This window comes from Otolemur garnettii, unplaced genomic scaffold, assembly GCF_000181295.1.
Source record: "Otolemur garnettii isolate 467f Iridium unplaced genomic scaffold, OtoGar3 scaffold00050, whole genome shotgun sequence".
Classification (NCBI taxonomy): Eukaryota; Metazoa; Chordata; class Mammalia; order Primates; family Galagidae; genus Otolemur; species Otolemur garnettii.
Genome location: NW_003852445.1, coordinates 6,711,839 through 6,719,121, shown reverse-complemented (window position 1 = coordinate 6,719,121; position 7,283 = coordinate 6,711,839).

The following is a 7,283-nucleotide window of genomic DNA, read 5'->3' as shown; positions in this document are numbered from 1 at the left end:
GGGCTGGGGATTCGAACCCGCCACCTTAGGTGTATGTGGCTGGCGCCTTAGCCACTTGAGCCACAGGCGCCGAGCCCTTACATTTTTATTGTAGAGGACATTACACAGGATACAGATGAAGAGATGCAGATGGTAAGAGGTGTGGGGCAGGGGAAGGAGCTTCCATCCCATCCCAAGTGCACCGCATATGTGAACCCTGTTCTTCTGGGTTTTCATGGAGGCTTCAGCGCATAAGCATAATTAATTAAACCATTGGCCACAGGTGATCCACTCAACCTTCAGCTCCTCTCCCCTCTTGGGAGGGTGGGGCTCTAATCCTGCTTTGGCTTTGCAGAGAACAAGTCTCCATGCCAAAGTTACCTGGGACCTACTGGCCACCAGTCAACTCATGAGCATGCAAAAAGACACTTGCCATTTGGAAGAGCCCAGGGATTTTAGGAGCTGCATGGCAGAGAATGGAAGACAAAATATATATTTCACTATATCACAGACACTAACTGGGGAGTTAGTGTCAGAATTGGCACTGAATGGAATTGCAGGATGCCCAGTCTGTGTCAGAGAATGAGTGTCAAAATGTGTGATCAGGGAGGCCTCTTTATCCCTTCCCTGCAAATCACCTGCTTGAAATGGCTCTCTTGCCTCCTACACTGGCTAGTCAACCAGTTTCAAGTTTTTTCAGTCTTTCTTGCCTTCAAAGTCCACCTCCTTCATGACCTGGTCCTAGCCACGCTGTCCTGAAGCCCTTCTTTGTATACATTAATCCGCACCTCCTGCACTTGCTTTCGAAGAGAGGGACCTGGGGTCTTGCAGAGGTCCCGAGACAAAGGAATTGCTCACTAATGCTTCTTGGCTGGTGGAAGGGGAGGCTGCATGGGGCAAAGAAGGCTCTGGCCTGGGCGCAGCACTCCTTGAAGGTGAAGCCTCTACTTCGGGCCTCTCCCCCTTCTTCCTTCCCACTCTAGCTCTCCCGGGTGTCTGAAAGGATTCACGCTTTTCCTTACCAAAGGCTGGGGAATCGTTTAAAAAATTAGCTCTTCTTGCAATATTCTCAGCCCAACATACCCAAATCTCTTTATCATGAGGGTCTGGGGGAAGTAAAACTCCATCCCTTCTCATATCCTAAATAGAATCTAATTCCCTCTTATCTCATCCTAATTTCTCTCCAGCCTTACTAACTCCAATCACTGCAGTAACCTTGACATAACCTCAGAGCAAAGGAGTCTCAAGTTTTAAAACTAGCGGGGACCCTAGAGTCATCAACTCTAACTCCCCATGTTACAGAGGAAGAAACTGAAGCCCAGCGAGGAGAAAGTGATTTTTCCAGGGCCGCAGAATTAAGAAGTGGTGGAATTAAGATTGGAGCTCCACGGTTTGACATCCAATTCAAGTGCTCTTTCTGTAAAGCCACACCACTTAGCATCCCCACTCAATTCAGAATCTGGGGCCTGGAGTTTAGGTGCTACTTTTAGGGACTTGGTTGGAAGTTCTTTTGTCTTTCATTGCCTCTGTCCACTGCAGCCTGGCCTAAGGTGGGAGGGGGCAGTGGGTGAGGAAGTTGCTGAGCCATGCCGTGGCTCTGTTGGGCTCCCAGACCAAGTCAATGAGGGCTTATCCAAATTGACCTGGGAGCAGGTGTGGGCCCTCTGTCCCTAGAGCTTCTTGAAGAACAATTTGTTCTGCAGGGTGCAGCCAGGGTAGGGGGAGAGTGGCAGATGCCAGTACAGCTGCTTCCTGTTGTCAGAGCACTCCTCCACTGAGGGGCTGAGCTCTGTGGCACCTCCACACCCCTGTCTAGCTCTCCACATGCTGTCCTGCCTCAGTGGGCTGGTGACTTCCCATGGCTCCCAAGGAAGACTGTGTTCCAGGAGGTCGTGCTCAGAGTAAGAAAATGTGTCTGGCCAGGCATGTTTCCGGCCCCATGGCTCACTCTTCCCTGTGCAAACAGGGTTCTGTCCCAAATGTGCAGATTAATTTCTGTCTCTTGTTCCTTTCTCATCCTCTCTGCTGAGCCAAGTTCTCCGCATTCTCTGGGTCGCATCAGTTCCACCCCTTACTGGAAGCTTTGCCCACAGTGGCTACTTCGCCCATCCACCCGACTGGCTACACTAGACTGTCCGGCATGAGAACATGGCCCTAACCTCATACCGCCTAGTCTTGTGGTTTGACATTTCACCTAGGTTTGTTTTGTCTCCTCTTCAAGACTTCAAGAAAAGAGAATTTGGTTCTCTAACTCCTGGCTCCTACTTCAAACAAGATCCCTTACAGAACTGAGCTCAGAGCTGACCCTATTGTAAGGGCATAATAAATCCTTATTGAGTGCTCTAGTGTCTCTCTCTTGGTTCCTGCCTGAATTTTAGTCAGCTGAGCCACAGTTCACCCCCAGACACTGTGGCATGTTGGGAGGAGAAAGAGAAGGGTGACTTGGGCTCCCCTCCCCAGCATTTTCTGCTTGGTAGTCATGTTACAGGAAGCTGACCAAGGCCTTGCCCTCTCCAAGCTTGCTGGCCTGGCTGCTTCCAGGTTCCCCTCTGACTAGCAATGAGAGTGTTATGGGGCTGACCTGACTTGACCACCTCCTGTCCTAGAAAAGATTCCCCCAGAGTAAATGCTTGCAAGTGGGCAGCAAAGGGAGGGGGTGGTGGTGGGCACATACAAGCTGTCCCTCAGCCAACTCCAGGGCCACGGCTCAAAGAACACTCCCAATTAGGGGGGGGTCTGTCAGCCCCTGTCTCCCTTCTTGAGGTTCTCTTCACCCTAAACCACAGGTAGGACCTGGCCCATTCTCCCCAGAGGGTCTAAGAGGGGCTGGAGTACCGGAGCAGTGAGTAGTAACCTGGGACTCTCAGCCTGGCCCTCTTCCCCCCATTGTGAAATGGCCTTGGATCAGGGCCAATCAGGAAGCCGCCTCCTATGGCCTCAAATCCGTGGCCGGCGCCTGGGGTGTGAGGACGGCCCCAGGCTCTTCCCTTCCTAAGGGAGGGCTGAGGCTGACACACTGAGGACCTGGTAGGAGACAGCCTGAACTGCCTGTGGCTAGACGTGAAGAACCCATGCCCTCCCTCCTGCTCTCCGTGCCAGCCAGGTGGGGGCACCCAGATGGGCATGTAGGGCAGTGGAAAGTCCATAGGCCTGGGGTTCATGGCTTCTAGTCTCTACTCTGTCATTATTAAGCTTTGTGAACTCAGTCAAGACACTTTCCCTCTCTGGGCCTCACTCAAGTTTTCTTTCTTGTGAATAACGAGAAGGTAAAGGGTTGGACTAGCAAACCCTGGAGGCCTCTTCCAGCTTGGTATTGTGACTCACTGCAGTCAGTGATTCATTGATGTTATTAGCAGGACTTGGCTCTGATCAGATGGGAGTCTGTTCATTGTGTCTGTCTAGATTTCCCTGCATAAATCTGCATCTGCTGGTCTGTCACAGAGGTGGAGTGGGCTTCCCTGGACAATCAAGGATGAATGATGACACAGGCTAAGAAATGAACAGCATCTGTGCTTTGGGGAGCTAGGACACCTGGGTAATTGATGCAGAAACTCTGGCTATATAATTTCCTGTCCTTGACTTTCAGGCTGGAAATTTTAAGTTTGGGACCTTTAATCATCATGAATAAAAGGGCCCCTCCTATTGCCCACTAAAACTATGAAAGCAGAGGAAAGAAGGAAGGAGGGTGTCTTCATGCCCCAGACCTCTATTCTGCCTGGGAATGCTTGAACAATAGCCATGAGGGCCTTTCCTGGCCTCAGTTTCCTTGTACAATATGGAGTGTGTTGGCCCCCCTTCCTGAGGTTCTGCAAGAAGGAAATCATAGATATAGGGGGGGACTGTTAAAGTTCACACACATTTCATTCGTTCCACCATCTGATTCTTCACAAGGCATGGGGGGGCTAGGGACTTTCCATGGGATGTAATCTCTGGGGTACCTGGAATTCCTTTGTAGGTCCCCTACACCTGAAGTCCCACCATTAGAGTTTTTTCTTTAACATTGCCTAAGTTTCTTCCAAAAAATGGAGCGTGTGTGACATCTTACCATTTATCCTAAGCATATCATCAATGAATGCATGATAATCTTCCTGTTACACAGAAACCTGCAGCCTCTGCAAAAGTGATTTGGAAAAAAATAACAACCACAATCTTGAGCGTTCTGGTGTTCAGTCTAAGGTAAATGATGGGGCAAGATCTGGAATGGCTGGGGCTGTCTGAGGCTGTGTGTCCAGTGAGGACAGGGCGTCCCCTGCCGGCTGTGAGGAGCGCTGCAGACAGGTCCTGGGAAGGGCGGCTGGAGGAGGGAGTGGGAGGTAGGTTGCCTAGCCCCTGTACCTCGCTGCTGTAAGCAAGGGGAAAGTCAGTGCTAATCACTGGCACTCTGGGCTCTTGAAACTTCCCTAGGGTCCCCAGGAGGGGCTGCTGGGAGTGGAGCAGTAGTTCTCAGAACTTGGGGAGTGGAAGTGTCCTTAACATAATGGTGAAAAATTTTTAATAATACATCAACTGGGTGTTTACGATGGTCCTTAACAGGGATTATGTCATTTAACCCCCCCCCCCCAACCCTCTGGGGTAGGTACTATGTGAGGATAAGATGCAGGTAAGTACCTTGCCAGGGTTCAGGTCCATACAAAATGAGGGACCAGGGCAAACCCAGGCCCTCTGACTCCTACTCTAGGCCCCCTCTGCTGTCTTGCTAGCGTACTGGGGCTGGAATTTAAATCTAGGACTTTCCCCCTCCTCCTCCCCTGGGGGTAGAGACAGAGACAGAGTCTCTGGAGCCCTGAGTCTCCTGAGTAGACAGAATGAACACTGTTGACAATGGACTGAAGGAAAGAATAAAGGAATTGTAGCTGCAGGTGTCTGAATGGATTCAGTCCAGGATTCAGTCCAGTGTACTGACATGGCTTCAGAGTGGTTGCTGTCTGTTTCCAGCACCCAGGCTTCCAGGGCACACTCTCATCTCCTTTGGTAGTCCCGCTGGTCTTTTCTAGGATGCCTCTGGTAACTGACTCAGGAGGTCTCTCCTCACTCCTGTCCCAAACCCACCCAGTGATATTCTTTGATATGTGTAGATATGACCCTCCTTCCTTTCCATAGAGCTGACCCTAAAGTCAGCACACTGGGAGTATGGTGAGGTGAGATAGCCAGAACCCCAGGTGTGGTTCCTTTCAGGATCAACTGAAAACAGTTAAACTGGTACAGTAGTCAGCCCCCCTAAATTAGTGCACAGTGTCCCGTAAGATGATCACTAATCCATGCTCGTTGTGATCTGCTTCTGTAGCACAAACCCACCTTGACAAGGAAGAAATGGGAACAGCCAACTCCCACCTAGTGACATAATGCCTACATTAGCTCATTTGCCCCCCTCCCAGGACAGGGAGGAAGCCACTTTTATTAAGACATCCCCATTTTACAGAGGAGGAAATAGAGGCACGAAGCAATTTAATTTTTGAATAAATAAAAAAGATTAGTGAAAACAAAGAAATAAAAGACAAAAGGCAAAAAAGAAAAAGGAAAACTACCAAAACAACAACAAAAAAGGAAGATTAGTCAATGTTTTGATGCAAAATTATACATCATTTAGAACACACCCTTCTGGATTAGCTGATTCTAGCCTTTCAGTTCCTTTGAGCTGTTTTGCAACTCTATAGGTCATAGAGAACCAACGGCAATGCAGATGATTCCTGTCTATGGATTACAAGACATTCTGTTCAGTGCTGGGACAACCCCGCATCCCTCCTGTGCAACATTCACTTTGTCCATTTACAGATTCATTTCAGAATTCCTGATCTATAAATGTGCCTGTCCTTTGGTTTCTCATTTGAATGAGTTGTGACATCTATCTGGGCCCCATATTAATAATAAGTTAAACGAATCTCTAACATGTGTATGAGAGTCATGATTTCACCTTTAAAAAAATTATTGAAAATTATCTTTTAACAAGGATCTTGTAATTTGCCTCCAATCACTTGGACAAGGAGAAATAGAATTGGGATTCAGACTCAGGCAGCTAAGAACTAGAGACTGTGTCTTTGACCATTACACTTTCCAGGCACTGGGAGTGTAATTGCAGAGTAACTACAGCTGTACATTAATCAACCTTAACCTTACCAAGACCCTTGATCCTGGTTCAAAGCCTAACCTAAATCTTGACCCTAATTCAGACCTAACTCTAATTAAAACCTAGTAAATTAAATTGTGTTCTGAGGAAATTAATTTGTGATTCTTGTATTTTGAGAGAGATGATCTTAAGTGGTATAAACAGGAATATTTGCTGTTAGGTCCCATGCACTGTTGAGGGATATGGGGTATTTTTCTCTCCCCATCTTCCTTTAGTAGTCCTACACTTGGGGAAGCAGCCAAAGCTGGTACAAGTGCCAAGGGACTTACTTGGCTCTTAGGGCTGCCTGGGCTTTTGCTGAAGGTCAATGATGTGGGAAGGGATTTGGGGGCCATTTTCATTTCACGGCCCTCCTAGGGTGAGGGTGAGGGAACAGGAAGGTGTCTGGCTTGTGTGACTTGGAGACAGTGACCCAGGTCCTTGCTCACATACAAACTTCTCTGCTTCAAGGGCCAAAAGCCATTAACCTCTATTATGCATTTAAATTGCAATTTGATTAATGATATGTTACCCTAACCACACATAATTGCAAGTTAGCATTATGGGCGCTGGACAGTATCAACGTTTAACCATGTCTTTTTTTTTCTTGAGACAGACTCTCACTATGTCACCCTCAGTAGAGTGCTGTGGCGTCACAGCTCACAGCAAGCTCACACTCTTGGGTTCAATCGATTCTCTTGCCTCAGCCTCCCAAGTAGCTGAGACTACAGGTGTCCGCCACAATGCCCAGCTATTTTTGTTGTTGTTGTTGTTGCAGTTGTCATTGTTGTTTTAGCAGGCCCCGGCTGAGTTCAAATCCTCCAGCCTTGGTGTATGTGGCTGGCGCCCTAGCCACTGAGCTACAGGCACCACCGACATTTAACTATGTCTTAATAACCTAAACTCTCAATTTCATTGTGCCTGGATCTGCTTTTATTCCTGACTAATCATAACAATGCCATTTTTCTCATTGGAGAATTTATTTTCAGATATATTCTCATAAATATATCAACTCCACTTTTGCTTTTATTTGTTGTTTTTAACTTTTCATCCAAAATTTAAAATTTAGCAACATTATTTTATCTCATAGTGCTTATTTCTATGATTCTTATGATTTGTGGCAAATGATATGAGTTTTCCACTTATGATAATGATATTAAATATACTTAAGTACAAAGTGATTCAGCTTAACGAAAAATAT